The sequence below is a fragment of the Triticum aestivum genome, chromosome 6D, assembly GCF_018294505.1.
Source record: "Triticum aestivum cultivar Chinese Spring chromosome 6D, IWGSC CS RefSeq v2.1, whole genome shotgun sequence".
In the NCBI taxonomy this organism is placed as follows: Eukaryota; Viridiplantae; Streptophyta; class Magnoliopsida; order Poales; family Poaceae; genus Triticum; species Triticum aestivum.
This window is the reverse complement of record NC_057811.1, coordinates 178,356,397-178,367,476: the sequence shown is the minus strand read 5'-3', so window position 1 is coordinate 178,367,476 and position 11,080 is coordinate 178,356,397. Positions and strand designations below refer to the sequence as shown.

Sequence of the window (11,080 nt, the reverse complement as noted above, 5' to 3'; positions counted from 1 at the left end):
TCATTTTGAGACTGAACTAGCCTACTTTCTTATAATCCATGATCATCACATCACTGTAGCATATAGAAAGGGGTTGGTTCATTGGTTCATCCAGCGATGACGTCAACTCGGACAAGGTAATGACATGTAATTCTGATGGTAGATTGAGCGTTTTCATTTTTAGTACATCGAATATATGATCTCAAGGAATGATGATTTTTTCCTTCCGAATCATTTGATAGATACTTCAATGATAAGCAACAAATTTGAGAAATTAGAGAGAGAGATGCTTTCATCAATTGCTTCCCCTTGAAGAAATCATTTTGTTCTGCTTTAAGGAAACCGCGCAGCATATATATTGTGGTGTTGGGATAATATGTGGACGTGATTCAGCCGCTTAGTGTCATTCTGGATTTGTGGTTTAATCTCCTAAAGATGTTGTTCAGTTTCATGCAGATGGTACCCATCGACCCTGCTACCTTCCGAAGGTTGCCATGCTATGGATTGACAACCATGGGCGTGTTTCTTCCATGCGCTGTAGAGTAGGTGGACGAGGAGAAGGGGCCAGCCCGAGCTGGACGATGGAGTGTCTTCGGAGGCGGAGGAGAGGACCAACAATAGCAGCGACACGGTGGTGTCTAGCAGGGTCAATAAGCTGACCCACAGGGCTTCACAAGGCCGTGAGACATGGCCGCAACAGTGGAGCACGTCTTTGGAAAAACGAATACGTCAGGCCAATAATATAGACCTATTAGCATATATGCATGAGCCAGCACCGTGGCCTGCTCCGCTTTATAAATGAAAACTCTTCTGCTGCCGTTCTATTTTACTCACCGTACCTTAACTGCAATGTAACGTTCACAAGTACATCAGCATGACTGGTGCGCACAGTGACGCAGAGGAGGCGCGCCCCAGCCACTAGTGACGGGATAAAGATGTCTCCATCACAAAAAGGAGGCGGCGTGCCCCGTGGCTAGCGGCAAGAACGGTTTGTTGATTTGTTCTCGATCATGTATCGATTATGGATCCATTGTTCCTCCTCCGTTTTGTTGATCATTGGTTAGCCTCGCATTCCTGTGCTGAAGCGAATTACTCCCTCCGTTCCTTTATATAAGGTGTATTTGTTTTTTCAAAAGTCAAACAAGTGAAAGTTTGACCGAGTTGTTAGAAAAATATATCAACATTCAGAATACGGAATTTATACCATTTGATTCATCGTGAAAAGTAGTTTCATATTGTATCTACTAGGTATTATAGATGTTGTTATTTTATTCTATAATCTTGGTCAAACATTTAAATGGTTGACTTGCACGGAAACCAATACACCTTATATACTAAAACAGAGGAAGTAGTAATCGTGCACGTCTTGACTAGTACTAGAGGTTGGGGCACGCCCTTGGCGCGCCGCTTGAGGCATGCTTGTGGTGCACTTGTATTGCTGAAGCGCTTCATTGTGTCTCAGGTGCGGCCATTTTCACACTTGACAAACTTCATTCAGGAAAAAAAAATCCAAAAAAAGCAGGCAAAACTTTATATTCATATTCCACAAGAATTTGTTCACTTCCAACCATGTTCAACATATTTGTGAATATCATCAAAAAGGAAGTCTACATACGGGAACAACATACACTAAGTGAAAAGATTGCACACCTAAAATTTATATGCCTTGCAAAGCCATGAACTCATTTGTACACTACATTTCTCGCGGTTCCTCGAGATAAAGTGGAATTGAGAAATCTTATACATACTGACATCGTTGTAATTTCACATCCCAGTGACTATCAATTGATATTCATCAATACTCCATACTTTATAAGCCAATCTTGCAAAGGGATGGAAGGAAACATATACCTACAGTTTCACAAAATCCACAATGGACATTCTATTAAATATAAAAACAAATGGAAACATATACCTGCAGCTTCACAAAAGCCACTATATATATAGCTTGTCACAGAACTAGTTAAGGCTTGCTAAACACTTAACGGTTTAAAAGTAAGTAAAAAATATGAAATAAATAGGGGAGCCTCACTCTAATATAATAAGATGGTCCAATAGTGTGATTGTGAAAAAATGCATTTATGTGTCCTCGGCGAAAAAACAAGCATTTCAGCTCACTCCAAGATCAATATATATTGAACCATTTGTTCTTTTTGTCTAGGACACATGCAGTCATATTTTTTTAATCCATCCATTGGATCATGTTATATTATAGGTGTGTTGGTTCAGTATTTTTTTCAAGATTTTTGAGAACTTTTACACCGTCGAAAACCTTAACTAGTTCTGTGGTAAGCTATTGTAGAAAATCCTACTCCCCCACACACACACACACACACACACACACACGCGCACACACACACACACACACACACACACACACACATATATATATATATATATATATATATATATATATATATATATATATATATATATATATATGTTTCCTACAAGCAGTGGTAGTTACCACCACTTGCGTTTTGTATGTTGTATGTAGTATCTGTCGAAATCGAGAGTATGTACGTATAGTATGTAGTATATAACAATGGTTAGGTAGTATATACCTTGTTTTGAGTATGCCATTTTTTACGTACAAATATGTACGTATTTCACAAATATAACAAAAACTATGGGTTCATATGCAATTTTTTCATGTAACTTGCTTTGAAATATCTTAGATATAGTATATGAACATATTTAAAATAATAAATAAGTATATATAGTAGCACATGGTAGTATATGAGACATGTAGCGTGGTAGCATATATATATATATGATCTCAGTTTACATAATCTATCAAACAAATACATGATCCCAGTCCTCGTGATCACAAAAGAAGTCAAGAGTTAGTGTGCTAAAGAAAACTTTCTAACCCACTTTAATTGCCAAAGAGAACCATTAGTCATTGAATTGTCATCCATACATGGTCAACTTATTTCAGTTCGGCCACCCCTCAAATGTTTTGTATAGACGAAGACTTCACATAATTATAGTGCAAAATAAACACCTACCGAATATATGGATCATTGCATAGCCTCTCATCAATACATTTGTAAAGAAACTCTAGCAACTCATTAAGGAAACACAAATACTATCAACTTGTTTTAAAATGCAAAAATGGATTTCAAGTTCCTTCTTCTTTCTTGTGATGAAATTCACCCAATTCAAGAGATGGCGAACTAAACTCAACAATCTCATGACTCAAGTTAGCAATCCTTTTATACTTTTTTTGTGAGAGGCGTGTTTTAAATAGTTGGCACCCATCTTCTTGGATGCAATATTACCATCTAACCTTCTATGGCCAGACAGTGATATACAAGCTGAAAGTGAAATAGTTGTTCACTTGGATCATCTAGTAGTCTAGATGAGATTTTACCTACAAGGGGCGTCGTCAGTAAGATAGGAGTTCCCAACAATCATTAATACATAATCACTGACGGATGGTATGTCTTGGAAATTTAACTTCAGATATATCTTTAAGCCACACATATATCTCCAACCGAAGCAAAGAAACCACATACATATACAGATGTATCTTAGTAAGAACCATTCATCTTCAACTACATCATCAACTGTATCCTAAGACAAATCATCAACTCTGGTCAGAACAAAAGGTCCCCATGTAGCCTATCTAAATTGATATATGATGAAAATATTGCTTCCAAAGAAACACAAGTTGCAATTTTGTAGTATGGAGAAACAATACAAAATAAAAGGAAAACTAAACTACTATCTTCAGATTTGCGCCTATCCTCTTTGTTGTATAAAAGAAGAAGAGAAGAAGAGTGGGCATACCTCCAGACGGGTTGGAGAGGATGAAAGAGGAGGAAAGAGGAGTTGCTAGGTGGTAGCCTTTGCCGCTGCTCACCTCGCTGCTAGTGTCATGGATCTGGAGCTCGGTGGAAAGGGGGCTCCCGTGGACATGAGAAAGTGCTCGTAGAAGGGCCAGGGACAAGGTGGAGGCGCAGCGAACAATTTCCGGCATCGTTGCTTCCCATCTGACTTGCCCAATCCCGGCCACCGAGGCACGACGCCTTCGACCCAACGCCTCTCGACCGCTCTGGAGACACCATCGACTCCCAGAGCCACCCCCTCACCTGCTCAGGCTCCTTCACTCGATGGCCGTGGATGAGGACGATGGGACGGGGTAGATTTGGTGGAGAAAGAAGGCGGCGGCGGAGCACCAGGGAGGGGACGAGAGAGGAAGGAAAGGATGCGTGTGAGAGGAACCGAAGAGGAAGAGCTGGGCTGCCTTCAAGGGGAAGGAAGGAAAATTCCTTCCTCTCCATCTCTGTTTTACCGAGGGAGGTGTTATCTGGGAAGGTTTCTCACCAAAAAATAAAACATCGTTTCAGCCACAACGAGCCAATCAGGAACGGCAGCGCGAGCGATTAAACAGTGTGTTGATGCCGCCAGGGCTCGCCCTTTGCGCCACCGTTAATGGGCTGTATTACAAGTAACAGAGAGATTTCTTGATTGCACTAGAAGGTTATCAATTAACACACATATCTAATCTAATATCATGGTGCGAATTAACAAGCATAGAAAACCCCGGGCATGTTGTTTCTGGAATAAACCAAAATTCGAGGGATTAATTATTATGTAGGATTAACATGCGAAGAGAAACTAAATTATTAATTGATTTTCCCTGATTGTCAATCTTAGATTATTTTGCAGGATTAACATGCGAAATCAATTAGCGCTTGTTTCCATTTAATCGTGTAGTTTTGGAAATAAACAAAAATTTCCCATTCATGATATATACTCCCTCCATTCCTTTATGTATGCACTTTCAGTCATTAGATACCCTTTTCCATATGGAAAACGTTTGGAGCTGCTGCGTCGGCTGAGCGTTCGGTTGGTCGCACGCGAGCCAGGGGATCCATCGCCATCTTGTGGACAACAACGCGTGCCCCTCCCCTTCCTCGTCAACGCGCTCAGCTACGCAGCTCCGCACACCACAGCGTCGTTGCAGCTCCGACCGCCCGTCCCACACAACAAGTCGCCGTCGCAACCCTCCTCCCCCTCCCCCCCTAAGAGCTCCCTCTCCCCAGTCCTTTTCTCTTCGATTACCAATGCTCGAGGGGACCGATCCCCTAATTCCCGACGGCCATCTCTCATCCGAGTTAAACACGACAACACGTGACAGGCAACCGGCGGCATTCCAAAACGCTTGAACCAGAGGTGCCTCGTTGCTACAACCATGGCGACTAGCGGAGATGCAACCGTGACGCCGGGACAGCTACAAATGGCGGTGCCCGTGCTACAACCATGGACACAAAATGCTACATCTAGTAGATAAAAAAGCTTCAACCAGACTTTGGAACACATGAAAAGTTGCAACCGTTTTAACAAAAGCTTCAACCAGAGATTGAAAAATCTTCAGCCAGCTGATACGTCTCCAACGTATCTATAATTTTTGATTGTTCCATGCTATTATATATTCTGTTTTGGATGTTTAATGGGCTTATTTATAAACTTTTATATTATTTTTGGGACTAACCTATTAACCGGAGGCCCAGCCAAATTGCTGTTTTTTTGCCTATTTCAGTGTTTCGCAGAAAAAAGATATCAAACGGAGTCCAAACGGAATGAAACCTTCGGGAGCGTGATTTTTGGAACAAACATGATCCAAAGGACTTGGAGTGGACATCAAGCAACCAACGAGGCGGCCACGAGGCAGGGGGCGCGCCCACCCCCCCAGGCGCGCCCTCCACCCTCGTGGGCCCCTCGTGGCTCCACCGACCTACTTCTTCCTCCTATATATACCTACGTACCCCCAAACCATCGAGGAGCACCAAGAAAACCTAATTCCACCGCCGCAACCTTCTGTACCCGTGAGATCCCATCTTGGGGCCTTTTCCGGCGTCCTGCCGGAGGGGGCATTGATCATGGAGGGCTTCTACATCAACACCATAGCCTCTCCGATGATGTGTGAGTAGTTTACCTCAGACCTTCGGGTCCATAGTTATTAGCTAGATGGCTTCTTCTCTCTCTTTGGATCTCAATACAAAGTTCTCCTTGATTCTCTTGGAGATCTATTCGATGTAATCTTCTTTTGCGGTGTGTTTGTGAAATCCGATGAATTGTGGGTTTATGATCAAGATTATCTATGAACAATATTTGAATCTTCTCTGAATTCTTTTATGTATGATTGGTTATCTTTGCAAGTCTCTTCGAATTATCAGTTTGGTTTGGCCTACTAGATTGATCTGTCTTGCAATGGGAGAAATGCTTAGCTTTGGGTTCAATCTTGCGGTGCTCGATCCCAGTGACAGTAGGGGAAACGACACGTATTGTATTGTTGCCACCGAGGATAAAAAGATGGGGTTTATATCATATTGCATGAGTTTATCCCTTTACATCATGTCATCTTGCTTAAAGCGTTACTCCGTTCTTATGAACTTAATACTCTAGATGCCTGCTGGATAGCGGTCGATGTGTGGAGTAATAGTAGTAGATGCAGGCATGAGTCGGTCTACTTGTCACGGACGTGATGCCTATATAAATGATCATACCTAGATATTCTCATAACTATGCTCAATTCTATCAATTGCTCGACAGTAATTCGTTCACCCACCGTAATACTTATGCTCTTGAGAGAAGCCACTAGTGCAACCTATGGCCCCCGGGTCTATTTTCCATCATATTAATCTCCCGTTATTTCCATTACTGTTTACTTTGCTTTCTTTACTTTTACTCTTTATCATAAAAATACCAAAAATATTATCTTATCATCTCTATCAGATCTCACTCTCGTAAGTGACCGTGAAGGGATTGACAACCCCTTTATCGCGTTGGTTGCGAGACTCTTATTTGTTTGTGTAGGTACAAGGGACTTGAGCATGACCTCCTACTGGATTGATACCTTGGTTCTCAAAAACTGAGGAAAATACTTACGCTACTTTACTGCATCACCCTTTCCTCTTCAAGGGAAAACCAACGCAGTGCTCAAGAGGTAGCACCAGCCATTACAAAAGCTTGAACCAGACTTTCTCGAACACATGAAAAATTGTAACCGTTTAAAAAAAGCTTCGTCCAGCAGATGAAAAATCTTTTACCAGAGATTGAGAAAGCTTCAACCAAAATGTTGTAACCAGCGGTGCCAGTTTTGCTGGAACCGGCGGCGTCTTTTGCTACACCGGCGACTCAAATTATTGCGACCCTCCACGGCGAGCTACAACCGGTGACGATGACAGCGAGGCGTTTTTGCTGCAATCGTATCTATTATTTGCTACTACCGCCTACTTGTTTTGCTACATCCATTTTCCTCATGAAACTACCCATGCGATGCTTCAATGGGGATGAGATGTTGGCGGTGGGTTTCTGCGAACCACGATGGTAGCGACGAGCACAACGACGAGCATAACAAGGACGGCGCAACGCTTGGAGCGGCAGGGGCGGTGCGATGCTCCAACAGGAGGCGACAACAAGCACGACGCTGCATGAGGAAGAAGTAGGGCGAACCATTTTTGATGGAATCCAATGCCCACGAGGATGCATCAAACGACTGCAGTGCGACCGGCCCAAATTTGGGCCAGCGCGCCGGCGCGTATCATCCCCTTTCCATACTTAGCGAACAAGACTTACTAATGACAGACAACCACTTATTGTATTTCTCAATTTCTCCTTAGAGCAAGTACAATAGTGGGTTATAAGCCCGCTTACATAGCAGTTTCCCTATGTGGAGGAGAGAGACAAGGAAAAAGTGAAGAAGTGGATTCTCATGCAAGAGCTAGGCTCTATTCGTGCTCCTAGGCAAAAGCATTTAATGAGAGGACGGAGATAGAGAGAAAGCGAAAAAATGTGAGCTTATAGTCAAGCTTATAGCCGACTCTATTGTATGACCAGTTAATAATGTTAACACTTGCTGACATGGCATGTCCATATTGCCAGCAGCTGGCTATACTATTAACCATGCTCTTACAGCTGTATGATTGGGTGTTTAATTGCATGCTGCTAATTCTGTTCGGAGGGGGTAAGGTTATTTTTTTACAAAACATGCCATATATTAATTAATCCAGAGAAATGTTCTTACAATCATTCGTTACAGCATACACCACGCAGGGCGGAACAGAATTAAAAAGAATCCCATCGAACCTAGTACTAAAGCTAAACTTAGCAATCTCATGTGCCGCCCCATTGGCAATCCGACTTATCTTTGAAATATTAAAATTTTGGATCATACTGGATATACTCAGAGCCTCATTCATCATATCAGCTAGAGAGGACATGTCAAGCTTCTCATTTGCAAAAAAACGAATGTACGAAAGCACAGTCAGTCTCTAAAACAATAGATTGATGAAGGGTGATACCTATATAAAGTCCTGCAAGGTAGGCGCGTAGCTCAGCTTCATTCACACTGGTACACCGATCAATAAAATCCCACGAAGAAACAATAATTTCTCCTGAAGAATTACAAGCTACAACCCCCACACTGGCTGCATTAGTACTCTCCACAAAACTAGCGTCAACATTGATATTGATATGGTCATCAGTGGGAGGAGTACACACCACATGATCTTTTAATGGTGCATAATCAGCAACAACAGCGCTCTCCTTCTCCTTACCTTTTTTGCTAGCGTTCAATTGAACGGTGTCGTGACTGGACGTGAAAGTGGCCAATAATTGTCCATAAAATATGCAGAGGCATTAACGGATTCTTTTCCATTCCCAAAAATTAAATCATTTCTCAAATGCCATGCTCGCCAGAAAAGAAAAAAGATTTGCTCCCTCTGCTGCAAGCCCAACTGCGCCAGCAAAATCAATAACCAATCTGGTCCCGTGCACTTGAAGAACTCTTCATCCGGAATATTCTATAGCTCTCTCAAGGCCAGTCGTAGAGCACGAGCTTTAGAACAGCTCACCAGAGCATGAAAGATGTCTTTATCTTGTATACCACAAATAGAACACATACATGAATCAGTCTGATGGTGCTTAACTCAATTCATCTGGACCGCCAAGCTATTGGTAGCAGCTCGCCCGCAAAAATCTTGATCTTTTGAGGGATATTTGCCTTCCATATTAACTCCCAAATCCCTCTTTCCACCTCTGGTTCGCCACTAGCTTAGCCAACAGGATCCTGACTATCCTTCAATTTAAGCGCAAAATGGTATGCACTTTTAACAGAGAATATACCATTCTTCTCGTGGTGCCATGCAACAAAATCACCATCCCTAGAGGCCTAAATACGAATCTTAAGAATTTCCTCCGCATCATGTGGATAGAAAAGATACTTGATCCTGCATACTTTCTCCGTTCCAGTAGTGATCTTGCAGGATACCATGTTGGGCAGAGTAGCTCCTGATGAGAACCCAATCCCTCCTTTTGGCAACCCTCACCCAGTCCCACTACAAGCTAATTTTCATCAGAACCAGCATAATCACTTTCTGGGTCCTCTACAGCATCATGATCAACCTCCACAGCATGATCTCAATCTGCAGCTTGCTCCTAACAATAATGCTCTGGTGGAGGAAGATGAACCAGATTTACGTGGATGGGGCCACTGGGCCCTGCCTGCAGAGAATGAGCTTGTGGACCAGGAATTACATGCTGGTGAATTTATGAATCTCAATGAGATTATGGAGCCCATGGAGGAGGTTCGGGATCAGCAGGGTATGATCGGACCAGGAGATAGTAACATCACCTTGTCACAGGAGCCCCCAAATGACAATGCTGAGACTGCTGCTTCTGCTAATGGGCCTTTGGCGCCAGCCCTCCCTGATTTGAATGTGGTGGTTGGGCCTCAGGAACAGATTGACCCAATTCCCATAAGGGCCCATGAGCATCAGGTTACTGGGTCACTATATGAAGATCCTAGCCTGGTAGCTATTTTGCAACATCATTCTGAACCCATCTGGTCTGCCGAGGATCCAATGCAATTGGAAGTTTTCAATTCTGCTTCATATGTTAACAAGCAGATTGACACTACACCTGCAACATCTAGCCAGAAGTCACCCATTGGAAGGATTAGCAACATGGAAAACAGAGTTGTTTCTCAGAGAACTGGAAAAGACATGAGCATTGTTGATGACAGAGGCATTATTTTGAAACAAAACAGAGTTTTACCTGCAGTAGAGCATGGCCAAGAGGCACATCAGCTTGCTACAGAATCAAACAGTGATCCTCCTCTCCCTGAGACTCAAGACACTAAAGATATTCCCATCCGAGCTGATCAAAATCCAGGTGATTCTTTCTCTGAAACTTCTGCACCTCCTGGGTTTTCCCAACCCATTTACCTACCTTATTTGCAACCTCCTGAGAGTTCCACAACCCTCAATTCCCCAGATTTTCCACTGGAAGAACTGCTTGGTAAGGAAGGAGACCTCACTTAGGAAACTCATTTTTCTCCTAAGGAGAACAGCAAAGTCATCATTCAGGTACCTATGGAGTGGGTTAACTTTCTCTCTATCACTTTTCTTACTCCTGATAAATTTGAGTGGGCTCAGAAATTTATTAAGTCTCAAGTTTGGGAGATCATTGCTCAGAATAAGGAGATTAAGAATTGCCTGCCTTTTGCCATCCCAGAATCATGCCCAGATTCTAATAGTGTGTCATGTTTAATGAATAATCCCTAGGATCAGGAAAATACTCCTTCTGCTAAGGGAGATTCTCAGGAAATATCTGCCTCCTCAACATCTGCTCTTCATCAGAATTGGAAGAGGAAAGAAAAGGGTCCACTGGTGGAAACTGAGGTAAGAAGGAGTTGCAGACTGCAACAATTGCAAAAAGGATTTAAGAAATCTGTTTGTATGGACAAAGATTGTTTAGCTTGTCACTCTCTGACTCCTTCCATCCCTACCAAAGTTATTAAGAACTTGAATACATCTTTTCGCAAGGTTAATGCTCAGAACACTTCAGAAGAGAAGCTCTCCAACATCCCCAAGAAGGCAAAAACCAACAGCAAGCCTAAGGAAGGAAACATGGTTCCCAAGGGTGGTAGCAAGTCCAAGGAGAGCAGCATGGTGTCAAAGGGCACCAGCAAAACTCTGAATTAATCCTGCTGGTCCAATGGGACATGTAATAAACCAGTTATCTTCCTTTATTTTGGTCTTTTGGGTAACTAGTAACAGTTCATCAAGAAGACAGACTAAGATGCATG

General features: G+C 42.6%; 1 long non-coding RNA gene across 1 annotated transcript; it reads right to left on the bottom strand.

Moving 5' to 3' along the window:
• Window positions 1-1,514: 1,514 nt before the first annotated feature.
• LOC123144371 (uncharacterized) lies at window positions 1,515-4,271 on the bottom strand. Its single transcript, XR_006471392.1, has 2 exons — window positions 3,848-4,271; window positions 1,515-1,830 (listed from the first exon to the last, which is right to left on the bottom strand). It is a non-coding gene; the product is annotated as an uncharacterized lncRNA (long non-coding RNA).
• Window positions 4,272-11,080: the final 6,809 nt, after the last annotated feature.